Genomic DNA, 10,000 nt, shown 5'->3' with positions numbered 1-10,000 from the left:
GTCACAGGCACAGAGGGATTCAGACCACGAAAACCCTGTGCCAGCCCCAGTAGGCAGATGGAGGTGTGCCCAATATGCCCACACCTTGGCAAAGAGGGAACATATAGCACATACACTGACAGTGTAGGCCCCTATGGACTGACACACTTCTCCACCTGCACACACAGTAAAATGGATGGCACACACACACGACCACCTGCAAATTGTAATGTATAGGTGGCCTACTGTGTGAATCCTACATAGGCAGCCCTCAACTATTGCACACACAACAACTATTGGAACAAGGAAAGTCAACACCTGAACAGTAAATGAAGCTAACTGCATATGTTGATACTGTATGTATAGGTGCCTAGGTACATTGGTAGGGACATGCCCGATTGTCAGAGGCTATGCAGCAGCCTAGGCAAAATGTGCCTGCTATTGCCACCCCATCGGTCAGCCAACTGTCCCTCTGTGGAGCAGAGCCATTATCCGGATCCAGGTGTGTAACCACTGTTCCCCACCTAGTCTGCATGGATTCCCCGGTGTGTTAATGAGGGCCTCCATATAGTGTAAGTAGGGATGTAGTGCCAAAGCATGGGGAGTACCCTTGACAGGTATCTGCCACCCCAGCATTCTCCAGTTATGGTTGTGTTAAGGTGTAGAACATGACAGTGTGCGGCTCACTCTGACATAGATTCCCAATGCTGGAGCACATCCATTAAACATCACTCGGACATACCATGAAATGGTATCATCCATATGTAAACAAACTGAGTTACACATTTGACTGCAGTATGGAGGAACAGCTGTAGTACAGTCCACATACAAAACACCATTAACACTTGTACAAACAACAGATAACCAAATGGTAAAGCCACTGACTGTGTCGTGTATGTACCCGGTTCCACGTCATGCAAGGTCCGTAACGTAATCCTGATGGCACGAATAATGGATGTTGGATGTAGGTCATTAGAGCACGTGGAAGCACATGTTAGTGGGTTAATGTGGCGGGAAGTGACGGTAAGCGTCGTTCAAACAGGACTACACTGATATGTGCAAAACAGGTTTAAGCTTTGCAGAATTCTGCGCAGATCACAGTCATGGATGTCCAGAACAGGTGAAACCAGCATTATTCAGTCATGTACTAACAGTGCCTGCTCTGAGAGGTAAAACGACCACTGGCAGGAGTAGAACATGCAACCATGTACACACTCACACACCAGCAAGCTACTCAAGATGTACCAACGGCAGGTGTGTATTGTGACAGGTTAGAACAGAAAAGTGCAGGGTTCAGCAAACAGAATACACTGCCATGTACCCAACGAAAGGTGTGTACACTCTCTCTCCTTCTCCCTGTCTATATATATATATATATATATATATATATATATATATATATTAATATATATATATATATCTACATATATATATATATATATATATATATATATATATATTAATATATATATATATCTATCTATATATATATATATATATATATATATATATATATATATATATATATAATAGGGTTAGAAAGGGTGATAGAGAGATGTATGTCGATATATACGGAAATACATATATCTGTGAATATAAAGACAGGTTAACAACATGTGCACAACCATGGAGGTACAAATGAATAGGATACTGCCAACTACCGAATGCTTTGCATACCGACACGTGTAATCACGAGGATGAAAGTCAGAAAGATCACAGTACCTGAACAGTATAACTGTGAGTAATATTATCACGATGTCAAGGGACATGTAGTTATCGCTGCCAGTGCTGCGGTCCAGGTAAGTACTGTGTATAAGTATGGTTCTGACTGCTGTAGTGTGTGTAAGTTCTTGTTGAGAGTGCATTGTGTGTTTCTGTGGGATTGTAATGTGTGTGTGTGTGTGTGTGTGTGTGTGTGTGTGTGTGTGTGTGTGTGTGTGTGTGTGTGTGTGTGTGTGTGTGTGTGTGTGTGTGTGTGTGTGTTTGTGTCATGGGTCTGTTTGTGCAAACTCGGAGGTAGATTATTACAGTAGTTGTGGTGGCCTTAAGCATACGGTTACCACCTGTTCCACTTTGAGAGGGACAGTCCCTCTTTGGGCAGTTGTGTCTTGACAACAAATATTAAAAATGGCAAATGTGCCATGATTGTAGGACATAGTGATGTCCGATATATGAAGTAATAGTTGCATGTAATAGTTATGTCCATCTCTCAAATACTTAAATTTGTGAAGAAACATAATAAGCAGCTAAAGTGCTACAAGAATAAAAGGTTCAATGTAGGGCAAACGTAAGTTCTATCCTATGTACTGACAGTGTTTGTGTAGGCCTCTAGACCCTGATGTGTGCCCAACAAATATCCCAATATGGCCAATTGAAAAGGTGGCAACCCAGAACAAAGAGTAGGAGTCACCAACACAACAGCAATGAGTGCAGACACTTGTGACAGAAATACACAAGATAGCTTTCATGTAGCAATAGTTCAGTATATACTGATGTATTTGGGAGGGATTGAAGGATTAACATCACCTGCATGTTATGTAGGAACCAATTAACAATGGTTTAATGACTAAGCCTGCAATAACCATAGTATTAGTCTACTAAATGACAGGTCTTCAATGAGGGAAGGGGCCCCCACACACATATGGAATATGTATAAATGCAGTCCCCACAAACCTTTTCTGCTATGTACACCCACCTACATCTGCCCCACAGCTGAAACAATTGGAATGCAGACTGTAATAACATCAGAAACATCCACTCACTCAATGACATCTGTAGAGGTGTTAACATAACTTGTGAGAGACACACTTGTAATGGCGCCATGTGAAATTGTTGCTGTTGTACAATGGAACAGACACCGATGTAACAGGTTTCATTTGCAATAGTCTCATAACAGACGGTTGAGATAACAGCTACATAGAACTATTTACTGTAGCCATCACACACAATCCACGGGGGACATGATTTCAGAGTATCCGGTTCTCTTCATATAGCTGTTGCAATTTATCACAATATAATACATCTAGACCATCTCCCTCAAAGGTAGGGCAAAAGGACAACGCCCAAGTGGAGTATTCAATTATACACCACTGTTGCCGTGAAATTGGCCAATGGAGTAGCTGCACAGCTGATGTGCATGTAATAATTTACTCCGGAACACCAATTGGTGGCAGGATACCACATGTTACAGGTATCCATGTATAAAACGAGGGCTTGTCATACATTCAAATCGTATGCTCATACCATTGAATCTTTTAAAGAGGAAAGGTGTAACACAGATAGTATTGTATACTTGGACCACTAAGAAGGTATGTAGAACACTCAGTATGTTAGTGTATGTAGTGCCTGTGCTGTAGAAATGAAAGTATACTCAATGCAGACAGTGGGAAAAGGTATTATATAGTAATGTCTTGTTGTGCATAGTAACGCTTGTAGAAATTGTGTGTACTGCTGTAGGCCACAAGGTAAACACCCCAGACACCACAAGGGATGCTACATAAGGGTTTTAAACATAACAATTGCACTCCAGCCGCTGTTGGTGGTAGGGTATGTCCAACAAGTATGTGCCATAACAGGGGATAGCATATGTTGATATACAGTAACAGTAGGCATATGTATGGAAGTATAATGAGAATAACATGCCTAAAGTGGTCCCGCTGTGCAATTATGCTTTGCATCATGGGATATGGTTTCAAATATGTGTAAAGTACAGTACTGTAGGTAGATAAGTCAAATATTTTACATAGCATGACTGGTATATTATGCAAACATAAGGTATGTGTATTGGACTGTACAATACACATTAACAGGATACATATATATTGTAGTCACCCGGCAGTGTAACAGCATGATAGCTAATTGAAATGGAAGAGCTACGCAATAAACCATGCACAAAGGATATGTAATAGCGTCATAAATTCACAGTTAGGCACTATGCTGTCTGGCCAAGTCCATTTGTAAGCCCTAATACAGTGTTGTCACTGGCGGCACCTCCCTAGGTTACCGTCCTGTGCCTTTGAACAGCACAGCCATTTGTTTCCTGCACCTGTGTACAGTACACCCACTGCAGTAATCCCTGGCATACATGTCTGTCCCCCATCCACCCATTGAGGTACCTCATGAAGAGTGCTAGTGAGTGTCCCTGTCTGATGTACATAGGAATCATGTTCCAAAGTATAGTGGGTGTCCGTTTCAGTAATGTATCCCTCCAGCACGTGCTACTCATCGTAGCATTTGGGTACATATCCCAGAGCATGTCGCTCTTAGTGGCCTTTGCTTATGTGGAGCATATCCATCAATATTGGTGTGTACATGGGCCTTGTATGTTCAGCAGAGGTCACCTCTGAGTATGCAAATGAGTACAGTTGGAGTTTCAGTAGGTGTGCTGCATACGTCATCCTTTGGAGGTGAGGAATACTGTTGGTGTGGTAATGTTGTGGTATTTAAAGCTATTGCTGTCCCGTAAGGTACACCCCAAAGGGGGTGTTGTATCCATGAATGTGTTTCATAAGTCAGGAGTATAGAGGTACAATGGCAGGCTTTGTTCCGGCTACAAACTAGTACAGGTTATGGTGGCCATGTAGAAGGATATCCACGCCCTCCTGGCAATAGGTTATCAAAGGAGTGGGTGCTATCTATGTGTGTAGTACGATCCATTATAATGTCTCATGTATGTAGGGGACCACTACCTATGTGATAGTCACAGGGTGATTGTTGTAATCCAAAGGGTATGTCTATGCACCATCTGTCATGCTGCTTGAGGCCATGTTACCAACGGCAGGTATCTGTCACAGTGATATCCGTATAGGTTCATAGGTTCATACTAGGCTATCTGCCCTTGGGCATTTATAAGCCTAGCCAGAATGTGTTTGACTTTCGCCACCCATTTTAAATTTATTTTGCTATGCCCTTTTTCAAGGTTAGTATACTGTGCCTCTGTCTAACAGTGACACAGAAGTGATACCCGGGGTAAACCTACGGTCTCCCATCCACTCATCAAGATTCCTCTTGAAGAGAGTCAATGAGGGACTCTGCCTAACCTGGACTGGGATTTTATTCCAGAGTGAAGGCAGTCTCTGGGTTATGAATATGTCCCTCCAGCATGTCCTATTTATTTCAGTGCTGAGGTTCAAGTCTCTCAAGCGCATAACTCAATGGGATTTGGATTTTCTGAGGTGCAGCATGTCCATTAATTCTGGGTTGGACATGGCTTTATACGTCAGGCACAGATCACCTCTGAACAGGCGGTATGCCACTGAGTAGAGCTGGAGTTTCTTTAACCGGGCAGCATATGGCATCTGTTTCAGCCCTTTGATCCTCTTGGTGAGGTACTTTTGGGGTCTTTCCAGTTGCTGCAGGTGTCTGGTAAGGTACATCCCAAAAGGGGCATTGTACTCAATTATGGGCCTGATGAGGGATGAGTAAAGAGGCACGATGACCTCCCCTGATCTAGATGTGAATCCCTTCATGATTAGGTGGGCTATATAAAATGTTTTTCTAACCACTTTGGCCACGTGGTTGTCAAATGAGAGATTGCTATCAACTTGGGTCCCCAGGTCCCTAGTTACTTCTTCTGTACTTAATGGATTACTACCTATGTGGTAATTTGTGGGCACTTTGTTTCTGCCAAAGGGGATGACTATACACTTTTTGGCATTTAGCTTGAGGCCATGGCTCTGGCACCAGTTGTCTGTTTCTATGAGGCCCTTTTGGAGGATGCTTGTGTCGGCTGGAGTGTCGATTATGGTGCCCAGTTTGCAGGCATCTGCGAACTTGGTCAGCCACAGTCCTTCCGTGTCCAGGAAAGTAAATAATGTGGGAAGAAATAGCCAGGGAATTGTTATGGCTGGGCTTGTATGGGCCCTAGGGCTGATAGCCTAGTACCAACCTATGAACCTATGGCCTGTACCTCCAAGAAATATATACCGAACAAGAGAGGTCCCAGGACTGAGCCTTGTGGGACACCACTTGTAACTGGTTTGGAGTCTGACATGGCTCCAGCAATCCTAACCATGTGGGTTCTGTCCTTGAGCCAGTTTGCAATCCATCTAGTGATATAAGGGTTTATATTTCAGCTGGTGAGCTTATCTATAATGCCCGAGTGGGGTATTGTATCGAAGGCTTTTGCGAGGTCCAGGTAGGCTGTGCGGACCACCTTCCCCTCGTCAATGGCCTTGGTGACTGTTTCAAAGAAATCAACCAGGTTTAAGAGGCAGGATCTGCCCTTAACAAAGCCGAACTGGGTAGGATCCAGTGTCTGTAGGTCCCCAATATCTTTATTTATGAGGTCCATGATGATCCTTTCCATAGCTTTGCAGACCAAGCTAGTCAGGCTTATGGTGCAATAGTTTCCAGGATCCATTGAGGCACCACCTTTATGGAGAGGGACCACTGTTGCTGTACGCCACTCTTTGGGCACATATCCTGTAGTAAGGCTGAGATTGAACAGTAGATTTATGTTTGGGTTTAGCTCTTCTTGGAGTTCATGTAGGACGCAGACCAGGACACCGTCTGGTCCCATTGATGCTGTATTTTTTGCTTTGGAGAGGGCGGCTCTTACCTGAGCATCTGAGATGTCAGGGAGGCAGAACTCTGCTGGGATAGATATTTGCCCTTTTGGTGGGGAGGGGGGGTTTGCACTGAACCTGTCAGCTAGGATGTTGGCAATGTCTGTGGGTTCAGTGTATTTTTTGTCATTTTGGACTAATTCTGAGCATATCTGGGAATTACCACCCAGGTTCCTAACATAACTAAAGAAAGTCTTGTGATTATCCTTAGTGTCCTGTGCAATTTTTCTCTCGAAGCTGGCCTTAGACAATTTTATGAGTGTCCGTAGTTTTTTGCTAACACTGATCAGTGATGCCTTCCCTTTTTGGGATTTTGCTCTATCATTTAGTAGCTTCCTCCTTTTATTGTATAGTTTGTTTATGGCTGGTGTCCACCAGACAGGACGTCTGCCTTTGGAGGATTGGGTCTTGATTATATTTGGGATTGCATGATCCATGCATTCCTGAAGGTGTTCATAGAATGTGTTTATAAAGGATTCTGCAGTCTGGGCCATATTTTCCACAGGCCCGGGAGCTTTGAAGGATTCCACTTCGGTTTTGAGGAGTGTGAAATTTGCCTTAGGGAAGGTTTTCACTGTGGTTTTCTGGGTAGGGGGTGGGGTCGAGATGTGAATATCCAGTGAGATTAGTTTATGGTCTGATCTTACCAGTGAGGGATACACTTCTGGTCTGGAGTATAGAGTCCCCATGTTGGTGATGATCAGGTCCAGTATGTTTTCCCCTCTTGTGGGAGTGGTAACAAGTTGTTCCATAGCATTTGAGTTTATAAATTCTAGGAACCTTTGGGCTAGGGTGTTGGATCTAGAGTAATGCTCCCAGTCTATGTTTGGGTAGTTGAAGTCACCCAATATAATGGTGTTTGGAGAGACCTTCATATTTTCCAGTGTTCTCAGGAAGGGTGAGTCAGCTTCCTGGATTTGGGAGGGTGGTCTGTAGCAGGCTATAAACTGGAAGGCAGTTTTACCCACTGTTAGTTGCACATGGATAGTCTCTGATGCTTCGTGCTTTGCCACCAACCTGGAGGTGTGGGTATCTTTGATGAATATCGATACTCCCCCTCCTTTTGTGGTTCGGTCCAAGTTGTGGGGCCGAAAAGCATGTTATGAGGTATAACCTGGTAGTGCTGGGGTGCTATCGGGATCCCTGAACCAGGTTTCTGTTACTGCACAGATATCAATGTTCTCCATGCTAAGGAGAGTTTCGAGTGCATGCATCTTGAGGTTTAGACTTCTGGCGTTGAGTAGCATTACTCTTAGTTTCTTATCCCTTGTGATACCTATGGTGGTGGGTTTGTCTTTTGAGCCTTGCCTAAAAAAGGCACTATGGGGGTAGCAAGAGCCTTTGCCAATATCTGAAAGCCCAGGGGTGACAGGTGCAAGCCGTCCCTAGTGAAGCATCGTGGCTTGTCGAGCATATCATCCCAAGCTGACAGGCATTGGATCCCCTTTGAATGACACCAGTACTTAAGCCAATTGTTAAAATTGATCATCTTGTCTTCATATTGTGGCATCATTCTTGGTGAGGGTAAGATGCTACTCAAGGTCAGGGTCATACCGGCCTGGGCTACATGCTCAGAGAGCTCCTCTATGTCTCTTTTCATGTAGTCCAAGGAGGTACATCTCAGGTCATTCACACCAGCATGGACAATGACTGAGTCATATTTGTACTTGCCTTGGAGTGACCTGAGTGCTTGTGTTATGTGGCGGATCCTAGTGCCCGACAGGCTGCTCACCGTGACCCTCTGCTTGTTCAGCCTGGTGAGCGGGACGTCAGTGTGCCTGACGATAGAGTCACCTATTAAGTGTATCAGGTGTGTTGTTTAGTCTTAAGGGCTGTGACTGTTTGGCACACTGGCTTTGTGAGATATGTGTTGCACGTGTTTTGTTTTGGGGTAGCGGTAGCTTGGGTGTCTGCTTTGGAGGTCTCTGCTGCTTAGGCAGATCTTTATTTAGAGCCTCCGAGTATGTTTTTGTGTGATTATGTGTTTGGTTTGCTGTCGTGGTAGGTCTATGTGAGACTGGAATTGTAGTGAGTGTGGTTTCCTTCTCCTCCTGACTGGTTATGCCAGTACTGAGTTGAGAGAGCTTAGCCTCCAGTTTGGCTATATGGTTGCATCTTTCACATGTTTTGGAATTTGTTGGGAGGAGGAGAGGGTTGTCTGTGTACATGAGGCAGTTGTAACATTGCCTCAAGATTCCCAGATTCACCAGCTGGACCAGAGAGGAGATTGACAACTGACCTTTGGACATGCTAGAATAATATTGGGAATTCCTTTATAATTGAAAACAAGGGCCAGTGGGGAGTGAGGGTGTAGTGCTTTTAATTTTTAGTGCTGACTTATATAATTGCTTTAGTGAGCAAGTGCCAGGTAACTTAAGTGCAATGTGTTACAGGTAACTTAAATGCAAAAACGACAAACAGTAACTTTCTTTCAAGTGAAACAAGGAAATAAGTACAGTAAGCAATGCAGATATCACTAGTGATCCACAGAAGTGCTGAGAAGTCGCGTATTAGGTGGAATTAGCATTCCAGGGAAACAACAAGCAAACAAACAACAAGCATATAAACAAAGTTAGATTCAGCAGGCCTGGATCTAGTCTATGCTACAGCAAACAAGGTGTACCAATTTCAGTAAGATACAGTTCAAATATTCAGGCACTATAAACCTTTAACCAGAAATTCCCAGCTCAGAAGGGCAGAGTCCAGCCTCTTCTCCCACAAGAGTGCAGACCACGAACCTTCTTAATGTAAAATAACTGGCCTGAAGCCCAAGTGCTTAAACAAGAACTAATACACTTTAAGAATAACAGACACTGGGCTCTCAATCAGCAGTTCCCAACTTAGAAGGATGAAAGCTACCTGTCCTGCCACCACAGTGCATGCCACAAACCTTCCTAATGTAAAACAACTGGTCTGAAGCCCAAGTGCTTAATCCAAAAGACTTAGAATGATAGTTACACTTTAATCAAGTTACTACCAAGCAGTAATAAATACAATTGAATACTGTAGAGAATGCTTGGATTAGTGCTCAAGTTACACAAACAAAGCTAGATCCAGCAGGCCCGAATCCAGTCTATGCCACAGCAAACAAGGCGCACCAACTTCAGTAAGAAGCAGTTCAGATATGCATGCACTATAAGCCTTTAACCAGAAATTCCCAGCTCAGAAGGGCAGAGTCCAGCCTCTCCTCCCACAAGAGTGCAGACCACAAACCCTCTTAATGTAAAATAACTGGCCTGAAAGCCCAAGTGCTTAAACCAGAATTAATACACTTTTAGAATAACAAACACTGAGACCTCAGTCAGCAGTTCCCAACCTAGAAGGATGTAAGCTACCTGTTCTGCCACTACAGTGCAGACCACAAACCCTCTCAGTGCAAAACAACTGGTCTGAAGCCCAAGTGTTTAAACCAAAAGGCTTAGAATGAGTTACACCAAGCAGTAATAAATACAAAA

This window comes from Protopterus annectens, chromosome 6.part0 (assembly GCF_019279795.1).
Source record: "Protopterus annectens isolate FY-2018-M chromosome 6.part0, PAN1.0, whole genome shotgun sequence".
NCBI classification, from domain to species: domain Eukaryota; kingdom Metazoa; phylum Chordata; order Ceratodontiformes; family Protopteridae; genus Protopterus; species Protopterus annectens.
This window is presented reverse-complemented; position numbering follows the sequence as displayed.